We start from the raw sequence: 13727 nt of genomic DNA, 5'->3' as shown, positions 1-13727 counted from the left end.
CAGAGCATTATATATGGGGCACAGCAATATAAGGAGCATCTATGGGGCCATAATCAACGGTGCAGAGCAATATATACAGTATATGGCACAGCTTTATAAGGAGCATCTATGGGGCCATAATAAACGGTGCAGAGCATTATATATGGGGCACAGCAATATAAGGAGCATCTATGGGGCCATAGTCAACGGTGCAGAGCAATATATATGGGGCACAGCCTTCTATGGAGCATCTATGGGGCAATAATGAACGGTGCAGAGCATTATGTGGGGCACAGCTTTCTATGGAGCATCTATGGGGCCATAATGAACGGTGCAGAGCATTCTATATGGCACAGCTTTATGTGGAGCATCTATGGGGCCATAATGAACGGTGCAGAGCATTCTATATGGGGCACAGCTTTCTATGGAGCATTTATGGGGCCATAATGAACGGTGCAGAGCATTATATATGGCACAGTTTTATGTGGAGCATCTATGGGGCCATAATGAACGGTATGGAGCACTATATGGCACAGCTATGGGGCAATAATGAACGGTGCAGAGCACTATATGGCACAGCTATGGGGCCATAATGAACGGTATGGAGCATCTATTTTTATTTTTGAAATTCCCCGGTAGCTGCTGCATTTCCTACCCTAGGCTTATACTCGAGTCAATAAGTTTTCCCAGTTTTTTGTGGCAAAATTAGGGGGGTCGGCTTATACTCGGGTCGGCTTATACTCGGGTATATACGGTAATCTGGCAAGTTGAAGAATTAAATTCTGCAGGAAATCTACAGCATCAAAAACTAACCAAATACTCATCCTGGAAACACAGCCTTAGAGGGTAATTTCACTGATTTTGAGATGGGAGATGAGGGACAAGTCTGCTGCCAATGGGAGAGAATTTGTGGTCTAAATTATGAGATTGTCCAACTAAGAAAAAAGTGCACAAAAAACCCCAAAACAAAACATTTTGATATGGTATTTTGAAGAATACTAAGGAATATATGGGTGTCCTTTGTCCGTGATCCTCTTGGTCAGTGTGCTTACAGAGAACATGTCTGGCTCTTGCCTCTGGACGGCTGTTATACCCTGCAGTAACTGACAATCCACGGATATGAATAAGCGCTGTATTGTGAGCGGCAGCCAGGGCCGTAGTCATGGCCCACATAGGTGTCTGCTTTAGCGTGCCCTGATCACCCGCATCACATATATACAGTCCCACGGTCTCTCTTGCCTGGTTCTCAGAGGCCTCCCTGAGACGCAGGGACACTTCTTCACATAAAGAGACAGAGTGCAATTTCAACTTAAAATGTAGGACTTTGCTTGTTTCCAATCGCAGCATGTCCACATCAGTTACAGCATCAACACAGAGTTCTGCACAGTTCACATCCTTCACTTTCCCTTTCCTCCTCCCTATGTCCTTTAGGTTGTACCCAGTTTGTCCAAACTCGACTGGTACTGCAGCGTCCACCCTGTTCAGCTTCGCAACGTTCAGGATGTCCCTTGCCTGTTTCGCACCAGACATAAGGGCATCTGCCCAGGTAGAAAGCTGACACATTTTGGGGTGACCTGCATTTCTGTTCTGCAGTGACTTCTGCCATCACCTCTGCTCTCACTTCTGCTGTCCTGCTGCTCTCACCTCTGCTATCCTTCTGCTCTCACTTCTGCTGCTCTCACCTCTGCTGTCCTGCTGCTCTCACTTCTGCTGCTCTCACCTCTGCTGTCCTCCTGCTCTCACTTCTGCTGCTCTCACCTCTGCTATCCTGCTGCTCTCACTTCTGCTGCTCTCACCTCTGCTGTCCTGCTGCTCTCACTTCTGCTGCTCTCACCTCTGCTGTCCTCCTGCTCTCACTTCTGCTGCTCTCACCTCTGCTGTCCTCCTGCTCTCACTTCTGCTGCTCTCACCTCTGCTATCCTGCTGCTCTCACTTCTGCTGCTCTCACCTCTGCTGTCCTCCTGCTCTCACTTCTGCTGCTCTCACCTCTGCTATCCTGCTGCTCTCACTTCTGCTGCTCTCACCTCTGCTGTCCTCCTGCTCTCACTTCTGCTGCTCTCACCTCTGCTATCCTGCTGCTCTCACTTCTGCTGTGCTCACTTCTGCTGTCCTGCTGCTCTCACTTCTGCTGCTCTCACTTCTGCTGTCCTGGAAGACAGGGCTTCACATTTAACATTACATGGCCCACTACTTAGCTGGGGGCCCCCAGGCCCAGCTGACCTACCTGGGCTCCCTAGCCTGACTACCCAAAACCAGGAAATCCTCCTGTCTTACCCACAGTTGGCCCCTCCTAAGTTAACTGTTACTGTTCCTGGAGTTTCTATCTCTATTCTCAGTGTGCTATAATGCCCCCATCTCATGGCTAACCCAGACTCTTAAAGCTGCTTAAAATGTACAGAAACTGGCCAATACCCCATCACCCTCTTTTTTCGACCAAAATTTAGAAAATTTAAGTTAAGCGACAGTTTAATAAAGAGACACAAGTCTCCTTTAGGAGCCTCTAAAAGCCAGGAATGGTCTTTGTCCAGCATCTGACAGTGTAAAGTGCTAACGAATATACAGTATATGCCCTATCTAACTAACAATTTGTGAACAGACATATATGCTGACAAGGGACAAATGAACGCTGGACTGGCCGTGGTTGCTGACTGTTGTGCCTGTGTAACTGCAGGTTGTGGGCAAGAGGCATCAGCGCCTCCTTCCTGGACAGCAAATTGGGAAGGGTGTAACACAGGGGAATTGAATTACTACATGCATTTAAATCAGGTACATAAAGCACCATCTGGAGTTACTTCATTGATGCAAGAAATGCAATTTGTAAAACAGCAACAGACCTACATAGTGTCCTGATGGCACCGAAAAATGCTATGTTGACAGCATGGAATCTCATTTATTTAGGAAACTTATTTGAAAGTTTTTTCCTCTTAATACAGTATATTGCAATCATCATATTGTATATCACTGTGTACTTACAATTGCTCATTTTGCTTTTCTACCCAGCTAATTCTTCTCTTTTCCATTAGCTCTATACCATGTGATGTAGAATTGTAGTTCTAATGATGACTCATGCAGGGAAGAGAGGCTTCCTGTTTCAACATAGAGATTAGAAGGATTCAGCTAGTCTGTTTTTACTTACGTGATGTCATAGACCTAATAAAAAAGAAAATAATTAACTGGGAAGAAGGGAAAAATGAAGGGCAGAAGGGAAAAATGAGCAATTGTAAGTACACAGTGCCATATAATAAGATGATTGCAATATATTAAGAGGAGTGCGTTTTAAAATTTAGTTTCCTTCAGTTGACACATTTTGTGATGCCGTCAAATATTATAGCTTTACTTCTAGAGTTTATTTAGGTGTCTGGCTCATGTAGGAAACTGCGCTCATAAGATGTTTCTCTTCAAGAACTGCAATGAGAAATCATATCTATCCCCTTATATGGAAACATTTTGGTCAATGATTTTTAAACGATTTTTGTCATTTTTTTGGTCACGATGTACATTTTTACCATAAGTGTGGTTTTTGTTTGAAAGGATTGAAAAAGATCAAACATTTTCCAACTTCTACCTATTTGACAGTGAACAGTGGACAGTAGAGTTGAGCGACCTTGACCTTTTTAGAGTCGAGCCGGGTTTTGCGAAACCCGACTATGTCCAAAGTCGGGTCGAGTGAAATCGGCCGATTATGACGTAAAGTCGGGATCGACCGAAACACGAAACCCAATGCAAGTCAATGGGGCAGCATAGTCGGCAGTGAGTGGGGGCCAGGAAAACACCTAGAGTGCCCATTTTAATGTCAAAACCATCCATTCTTCTTAATGAAGCTTGTCAAGCGTAATTTACCTTAAAATAATTGGAAGGCATTTGAAATTGGGGGTCATTTGGCTAAAGTTGTGGGGGGTAGGGCTGGTTCAAGTAATTAGTGGGCCCAGTAAATCTGGACCACGTCACGGCAGTGGAGCAGGGAGAGGTAAGTATTTCAACTTTGCAAGTGCTGTGATCCTGAGCAAGCAGGGGGGGCCCACTCGTTGGCATTGGCACTGGCACAGGGCCCCTCAAAGTACAGCGGTGTGTTTGCACGGCGGGGGCGCCTCCCACCGGCAGCAACACTTTTGCGTACTATGAGAGGCCCTGTGCCAGTGACGTCGCCAACTAGTATTCCTCCCCCCACCTGATGAAGGAACCTGCACTTTCATCTGCACCTTCCTCTTTGTCCCCGTGTAAGGTGGTATGGTATGCGGGAAGAGCAACCTGACTTTCAGCAGGGTCACAATGTTGTTGTGTAGCGTGCACGGGGAATGTTGCGTTATGGGTCAATGTACCAGCAGACTCATCTATCACTGGCTGGGCAATGGGCACGATGAAGTGGAAACACAGATATAGGCCCAAAGAAGAAAGTGGGCTAAATGCAGTTCAAAATTGGTAACACAGGAATAACCAGGGGGCATTGCAGTGGAGGACAACTGGAATGAGAGGCTGACACAGAGAGTAGGGCCAAATCAGTAAGTAGTCGAAATGCAGTTCAAAATTGGCAACCGTAGTAAACAGGCGGCACAGCTTTGTTCAGTGGAGGAGAACAGCAAGGAGTGGCAGACACCGATAGTAGGCCCCAACCCAACTAGTAGGCCAAATGCAGTCTAACATTAACAACTACTTAACGAGAGGCTGAAAATGGAATTTCAGGACAGGAAACCAGGAGAACAGCAAGGAGTGGCAGACACCGATAGTAGGCCCCAAACCAACTAGTACGCCAAATGCAGTTGTTCCATTTAACCACAATTTAATGAGAGCCTGAAGATAGAAGCTCAGGAAAGGCAACCTGGGGAACACCTTGGAGTGTAACACACCATCTCTCTCCACCCCATACCCATTTTGTAGGCCTAATGCTGTGTACTTTTCTACAACTACTAAACGAGAGTCGGAAGACCGAAGCAATGGCAAGGAAACCTGGGGAACACCTTGGAGTGTAACACACCATCTCTCTCCACCCCATACCCAATTTGTAGGCCTAATGCAGCCTACTTTCCGACACCTACTAAACGAGAGCATGAAGATCGAAGCTCAGGAAAGGCAACCTGGGGAACACCTTGGAGTGTAACACACCATCTCTCTCCACCCCATACCCATTTTTTAGGCCTAATGCAGTGTACTTTTCTACAACTACTAAACGAGAGTTGGAAGACCGAAGCAATGGCAAGGAAACCTGGGGAACACCTTGGAGTGTAACACACCATCTCTCTCCACCCCATTCCCCATTTTTTAGGCCTAATGCAGCCTACTTTCCGACACCTACTAAACGAGAGCATGAAGATCGAAGCTCAGGAAAGGCAACCTGGGGAACACCTTGGAGTGTAACACACCATCTCTCTCCACCCCATACCCATTTTGTAGGCCTAATGCTGTGTACTTTTCTACAACTACTAAACGAGAGTCGGAAGACCGAAGCAATGGCAAGGAAACCTGGGGAACACCTTGGAGTGTAACACACCATCTCTCTCCACCCCATACCCAATTTGTAGGCCTAATGCAGCCTACTTTCCGACACCTACTAAACGAGAGCATGAAGATCGAAGCTCAGGAAAGGCAACCTGGTGAAAACCTTGGAGTGTAACACAACCTGTCTCTACACCCCATACACAATTAGTAGGCCTAATGCAGCGTAGTTTCCAACAGCTACTAAACGAGAGCCGGAAGATCGAAGCTCAGGAAAGGCAACCTGGGGAACACCTTGGAGTGTAACACAACCTCTCTCTACACCACGGAAGGGCTGATTCTTAGGAAGGAAGGCTGTTGTAAATAAGCATTGCGCGTCCGAGGGTGATTATATTCTTATTCGGTATCTACTCACCCTCGGACGCGCCATGCTTCTTGATTTGTAATTAATGTTTATTTGCAATGTGCTTTTGACTTACTCAATTATTTTTTTAATTATTGATTTTATTAAATTAATAGTTTAACATCTTATTGGAAATAATTTAAAGGAGACGCGACAGGACAACACTCGGTGGATGCCATATCTGTGTTAACAACTCCAAAAAACTTTCAGTTAACTTCTTGCAGGAGAAAGAAATTGTAGCTGTTGGACCTTTGTAGTACAGTTCCAGATATTTGTTGTGTGTTTGTTTTGATTGTTAAAATGTCTGCATTTGAGATCTCAACACGATCTTATTTTTTATAATCAAATTAATTTTTTAAATATTTTATTAGGTTGGTTCAAGGGGTACACGGGCCGCAGTAGACAGGTCAGTGGAGGCCTAGTGGAAGGAGGGACCACAGACAGGCATCGAAGGCCTAAAATAATAACACATGGCTGTAGGCAATTTTAAATTGGTTCCAGGGGTACACGGGCAGCAGTGCCCTGGTCAGTGTAGTAGTAGTTGAAAGAATGGACCGCAGACAGGCATCGAAGGCCTAAAATAAAAAAATTGGGCTGGCTGTAGGCAATTTTAAATTGGTTCCAGGGGTACACGGGCAGCAGTGGTGTGGTCAGTGGAGGCCTAGTGGAAGGAGTGACCGCAGACAGGCATCGAAGGCCTAAAATATTAACACATGGCTGTAGTCAATTTTAAATTGGTTCCAGGGGTACTTGGGCAGCAGTGCCCTGGTCAGTGTAGTAGTAGTTGAAAGAATGGACCGCAGACAGGCATCGAAGGCCTAAAATAAAAAAATTGGGCTGGCTGTAGGCAATTTTAAATTGGTTCCAGGGGTACACGGGCAGCAGTGGTGTGGTCAGTGGAGGCCTAGTGGAAGGAGTGACCGCAGACAGGCATCGAAGGCCTAAAATAATCACACATGGCTGTAGGCAATTTTAAATTGGTTCCAGGGGTACACGGGCAGCAGTGGTGTGGTCAGTGGAGGCCTAGTGGAAGGAGTGACCGCAGACAGGCATCGAAGGCCTAAAATAATAACACATGGCTGTAGGCAATTTTAAATTGGTTCCAGGGGTACACGGGCAGCAGTGGTGTGGTCAGTGGAGGCCTAGTGGAAGGAGTGACCACAGACAGGCATCGAAGGCCTAAAATATTAACACATGGCTGTAGTCAATTTTAAATTGGTTCCAGGGGTACTTGGGCAGCAGTGCCCTGGTCAGTGTAGTAGTAGTTGAAAGAATGGACCGCAGACAGGCATCGAAGGCCTAAAATAAAAAAATTGGGCTGGCTGTAGGCAATTTTAAATTGGTTCCAGGGGTACACGGGCAGCAGTGGTGTGGTCAGTGGAGGCCTAGTGGAAGGAGTGACCGCAGACAGGCATCGAAGGCCTAAAATAATAACACATGGCTGTAGGCAATTTTAAATTGGTTCCAGGGTTACACGGGCAGCAGTGGTGTGGTCAGTGGAGGCCTAGTGGAAGGAGTGACCGCAGACAGGCATCGAAGGCCTAAAATAATCACACATGGCTGTAGGCAATTTTAAATTGGTTCCAGGGGTACACGGGCAGCAGTGGTGTGGTCAGTGGAGGCCTAGTGGAAGGAGTGACCACAGACAGGCATCGAAGGCCTAAAATATTAACACATGGCTGTAGTCAATTTTAAATTGGTTCCAGGGGTACTTGGGCAGCAGTGCCCTGGTCAGTGTAGTAGTAGTTGAAAGAATGGACCGCAGACAGGCATCGAAGGCCTAAAATAAAAAAATTGGGCTGGCTGTAGGCAATTTTAAATTGGTTCCAGGGGTACACGGGCAGCAGTGGTGTGGTCAGTGGAGGCCTAGTGGAAGGAGTGACCGCAGACAGGCATCGAAGGCCTAAAATAATAAAACATGGCTGTAGGCAATTTTAAATTGGTTCCAGGGGTACACGGGCAGCAGTGGTCTGGTCAGTGGAAGTCTAGTGGAAGGAGTGACCGCAGACAGGCTTCGAAGGCCTAACATAACAAACTTGGGCTGGCTGTAGGCACTTTTAAATTGGTTCCAGGGGTACATGGGCAGCAGTGTATGGTCAGTGGAAGTCAAGTGGAAGGAGTGACCGCAGACAGGCTTCCAAGGCCTAACATAACAAACTTGGGCTGGCTGTAGGCACTTTTAAATTGGTTCCAGGGGTACACGGGCAGCAGTGGTCTGGTCAGTGGAAGTCTAGTGGAAGGAGTGACCGCAGACAGGCTTCGAAGGCCTATCATAACAAACTTGGGCTGGCTGTAGGCACTTTTAAATTGGTTCCAGGGGTACATGGGCAGCAGTGTATGGTCAGTGGAAGTCTAGTGGAAGGAGTGACCGCAGACAGGCTTCCAAGGCCTAACATAACAAACTTGGGCTGGCTGTAGGCACTTTTAAATTGGTTCCAGGGGTACACGGGCAGCAGTGGTCTGGTCAGTGGAAGTCTAGTGGAAGGAGTGACCGCAGACAGGCTTCCAAGGCCTAACATAACAAACTTGGGCTGGCTGTAGGCACTTTTAAATTGGTTCCAGGGGTACACGGGCAGCAGTGGTCTGGTCAGTGGAAGTCTAGTGGAAGGAGTGACCGCAGACAGGCTTCGAAGGCCTAACATAACAAACTTGGGCTGGCTGTAGGCACTTTTAAATTGGTTCCAGGGGTACATGGGCAGCAGTGGTCTGGTCAGTGGAAGTCTAGTGGAAGGAGTGACCGCAGACAGGCTTCCAAGGCCTAACATAACAAACTTGGGCTGGCTGTAGGCAATTTTAAATTGGTTCCAGGGGTACACGGGCAGCAGTGGTGTGGTCAGTGGAGGCCTAGTGGAAGGAGTGACCGCAGACAGGCATCGAAGGCCTAAAATAATCACACATGGCTGTAGGCAATTTTAAATTGGTTCCAGGGGTACACGGGCAGCAGTGGTGTGGTCAGTGGAGGCCTAGTGGAAGGAGTGACCGCAGACAGGCATCGAAGGCCTAAAATAATAACACATGGCTGTAGGCAATTTTAAATTGGTTCCAGGGGTACACGGGCAGCAGTGGTGTGGTCAGTGGAGGCCTAGTGGAAGGAGTGACCGCAGACAGGCATCGAAGGCCTAAAATAATAACACATGGCTGTAGGCAATTTTAAATTGGTTCCAGGGGTACACGGGCAGCAGTGCCCTGGTCAGTGTAATAGTAGTTGAAAGAATGGACCGCAGACAGGCATCGAAGGCCTAAAATAAAAAAATTGGGCTGGCTGTAGGCAATTTTAAATTGGTTCCAGGGGTACACGGGCAGCAGTGGTGTGGTCAGTGGAGGCCAAGTGGAAGGAGTGACCGCAGACAGGCATCGAAGGCCTAAAATAATAACACATGGCTGTAGGCAATTTTAAATTGGTTCCAGGGTTACACGGGCAGCAGTGGTGTGGTCAGTGGAGGCCTAGTGGAAGGAGTGACCGCAGACAGGCATCGAAGGCCTAAAATAATCACACATGGCTGTAGGCAATTTTAAATTGGTTCCAGGGGTACACGGGCAGCAGTGGTGTGGTCAGTGGAGGCCTAGTGGAAGGAGTGACCACAGACAGGCATCGAAGGCCTAAAATATTAACACATGGCTGTAGTCAATTTTAAATTGGTTCCAGGGGTACTTGGGCAGCAGTGCCCTGGTCAGTGTAGTAGTAGTTGAAAGAATGGACCGCAGACAGGCATCGAAGGCCTAAAATAAAAAAATTGGGCTGGCTGTAGGCAATTTTAAATTGGTTCCAGGGGTACACGGGCAGCAGTGGTGTGGTCAGTGGAGGCCTAGTGGAAGGAGTGACCGCAGACAGGCATCGAAGGCCTAAAATAATAACACATGGCTGTAGGCAATTTTAAATTGGTTCCAGGGTTACACGGGCAGCAGTGGTGTGGTCAGTGGAGGCCTAGTGGAAGGAGTGACCGCAGACAGGCATCGAAGGCCTAAAATAATAACACATGGCTGTAGGCAATTTTAAATTGGTTCCAGGGGTACACGGGCAGCAGTGGTGTGGTCAGTGGAGGCCTAGTGGAAGGAGTGACCGCAGACAGGCATCGAAGGCCTAAAATAATAACACATGGCTGTAGGCAATTTTAAATTGGTTCCAGGGGTACACGGGCAGCAGTGCCCTGGTCAGTGTAATAGTAGTTGAAAGAATGGACAGCAGACAGGCATCGAAGGCCTAAAATAAAAAAATTGGGCTGGCTGTAGGCAATTTTAAATTGGTTCCAGGGGTACACGGGCAGCAGTGGTGTGGTCAGTGGAGGCCTAGTGGAAGGAGTGACCGCAGACAGGCATCGAAGGCCTAAAATAATAACACATGGCTGTAGGCAATTTTAAATTGGTTCCAGGGTTACACGGGCAGCAGTGGTGTGGTCAGTGGAGGCCTAGTGGAAGGAGTGACCGCAGACAGGCATCGAAGGCCTAAAATAATCACACATGGCTGTAGGCAATTTTAAATTGGTTCCAGGGGTACACGGGCAGCAGTGGTGTGGTCAGTGGAGGCCTAGTGGAAGGAGTGACCACAGACAGGCATCGAAGGCCTAAAATATTAACACATGGCTGTAGTCAATTTAAAATTGGTTCCAGGGGTACTTGGGCAGCAGTGCCCTGGTCAGTGTAGTAGTAGTTGAAAGAATGGACCGCAGACAGGCATCGAAGGCCTAAAATAAAAAAATTGGGCTGGCTGTAGGCAATTTTAAATTGGTTCCAGGGGTACACGGGCAGCAGTGGTGTGGTCAGTGGAGGCCTAGTGGAAGGAGTGACCGCAGACAGGCATCGAAGGCCTAAAATAATAACACATGGCTGTAGGCAATTTTAAATTGGTTCCAGGGTTACACGGGCAGCAGTGGTGTGGTCAGTGGAGGCCTAGTGGAAGGAGTGACCGCAGACAGGCATCGAAGGCCTAAAATAATCACACATGGCTGTAGGCAATTTTAAATTGGTTCCAGGGGTACACGGGCAGCAGTGGTGTGGTCAGTGGAGGCCTAGTGGAAGGAGTGACCACAGACAGGCATCGAAGGCCTAAAATATTAACACATGGCTGTAGTCAATTTTAAATTGGTTCCAGGGGTACTTGGGCAGCAGTGCCCTGGTCAGTGTAGTAGTAGTTGAAAGAATGGACCGCAGACAGGCATCGAAGGCCTAAAATAAAAAAATTGGGCTGGCTGTAGGCAATTTTAAATTGGTTCCAGGGGTACACGGGCAGCAGTGGTGTGGTCAGTGGAGGCCTAGTGGAAGGAGTGACCGCAGACAGGCATCGAAGGCCTAAAATAATAAAACATGGCTGTAGGCAATTTTAAATTGGTTCCAGGGGTACACGGGCAGCAGTGGTCTGGTCAGTGGAAGTCTAGTGGAAGGAGTGACCGCAGACAGGCTTCGAAGGCCTAACATAACAAACTTGGGCTGGCTGTAGGCACTTTTAAATTGGTTCCAGGGGTACATGGGCAGCAGTGTATGGTCAGTGGAAGTCTAGTGGAAGGAGTGACCGCAGACAGGCTTCCAAGGCCTAACATAACAAAATTGGGCTGGCTGTAGGCACTTTAAATTGGTTCCAGGGGTACATGGGCAGCAGTGTATGGTCAGTGGAAGTCTAGTGGAAGGAGTGACGGCAGACAGTCTTCGAAGGCCTAACATAACAAAATTGGGCTGACTGTAGGCACTTTTAAATTGGTTCCAGGGTAACACGGCCAGCAGTGGCCTGGTCAGTGTAGTAGTTGTAGAAAGAAGGGACCGCAGACAGGCTTCGAAGGCCTAACATAACAAAAATGTCAAAACAATGGTATTGTCAGTGCCAGGCATTGAAGGATGTCAGCGCCTAGACTACACATTGGTGAAGCTGTGAGAGATAATTTTGCTAGTGGTAGAGCACTGTTTGAGCTGGGGGGGGGAACTGGCTTGTGGCCGGCGGTACAGGCACAGGGCCCCTCATATTACAACGGTGTGTCTGACGTTGGGTGCGCACCACCACCGCCAGAGACACTTTATTGTACTATGAGGGACCCAGTGGCAGTGCCGTCGACCAAAAGCGGCCACACCCACCTCTTCAGACAAACAGCACTCTCAAGGGTCCAAGCGCAAAGTGGCGATAGCACGGCCCCGTGTGGGGAGTTTGGCCATTTCGTGAGGTGGAAACATGTCGTATGCTGGACAATCAGGTGAAGAAAATTACGAGATTGGAAAAGTCATTCAGAATAGTCCACAGGCAAGACCTTTTCATAGGAAAGCTAGGTGTCAGCCGGGCAGGGTTGGGCAAAAGATTTTGAAATCCAGTTGTGGTTCATTTTAATGAAGGTTAGATCATCTACATTTTGGGTAGCCAGACGAGTCCTTTTTTCTGTTAGTATTGAACCTGCAGCACTGAATACTCTTTCTGATAGGACACTAGCTGCCGGGCAAGCAAGCTCCTGCAATGCATATTCTGCCAATTCTGGCCAGGTGTCTAATTTGGATGCCCAGTAATCAAATGGGAATGACGGTTGAGGGAGAACGTCGATAAGGGATGAAAAATAGTTTGTAACCATACTGGACAAATGTTGTCTCCTGTCACTTTGAATTGATGCTGCAGTACCTGTCCTGTCTGCGGTCATAGAAAAATCACTCCACAACCTGGTCAGAAAACCCCTCTGGCCAACGCCACTTCTGATTTCTGCCCCTCTAACACCTCTGGTCTGCTGGCCCCTGGAGCTCGTGTGAGAACGATCACGGGCGCTGTGTGCAGGGAATGCCAGAAGCAAACGGTCAACAAGAGTTGATTGTTTTGTTGCTAATATTAGTTCCAAGTTCTCATGTGGCATAATATTTTGCAATTTGCCTTTATAGCGAGGATCAAGGAGGCAGGCCAACCAGTAATCGTCATCGTTCATCATTTTTGTAATGCGTGTGTCCCTTTTGAGGATACGCAAGGCATAATCCGCCATGTGGGCCAAAGTTCCCGTTGTCAAATCTGCGGTTGTGCTTGGTTGAGGGGCAGTTGCAGGCAAATCTACGTCACTTGTGTCCCTCAAAAAACCAGAACCCGGCCTTGCCACGCCACCAATTTCCCGTGCCCCCGGGAAAGCTTCCTCATTAAAAATATACTCATCCCCATCATCCTCCTCATCCTCCACCTCCTCTTCGCCCGGTACCTCGTCATGTACACTGCCCTGACCAGACAATCGCTGACTGTCATCAAGGCTTTCCTCTTCCTCTGGTGCAGACGCCTGATCCTTTATGTGCGTCAAACTTTGCATCAGCAGACGCATTAGGGGGATGCTCATGCTTATTATGGCGTTGTCTGCACTAACCAGCCGTGTGCATTCCTCAAAACACTGAAGGACTTGACACATGTCTTGAATCTTCGACCACTGCACACCTGACAACTCCATGTCTGCCATCCTACTGCCTGCCCGTGTATGTGTATCCTCCCACAAAAACATAACAGCCCGCCTCTGTTCGCACAGTCTCTGAAGCATGTGCAGTGTTGAGTTCCACCTTGTTGCAACGTCTATGATTAGGCGATGCTGGGGAAGGTTCAAAGAACGCTGATAGGTCTGCATACGGCTGGAGTGTACAGGCGAACGGCGGATATGTGCGCAAAGTCCACGCACTTTGAGGAGCAGGTCGGATAACCCCGGATAACTTTTCAGGAAGCACTGCACCACCAGGTTTAAGGTGTGAGCCAGGCAAGGAATGTGTTTCAGTTGGGAAAGGGAGATGGCAGCCATGAAATTCCTTCCGTTATCACTCACTACCTTGCCTGCCTCAAGATCTACAGTGCCCAGCCACGACTGCGTTTCTTGCTGCAAGAACTCGGACAGAACTTCCGCGGTGTGTCTATTGTCGCCCAAACACTTCATAGCCAATACAGCCTGCTGACGTATGCCAGTAGCTGCCCCATAATGGGAGACCTGGTGTG

Source organism: Ranitomeya imitator, chromosome 6, assembly GCF_032444005.1.
Source record: "Ranitomeya imitator isolate aRanImi1 chromosome 6, aRanImi1.pri, whole genome shotgun sequence".
NCBI lineage: Eukaryota > Metazoa > Chordata > Amphibia > Anura > Dendrobatidae > Ranitomeya > Ranitomeya imitator.
Note: the sequence above shows the minus strand (reverse complement) of the source record.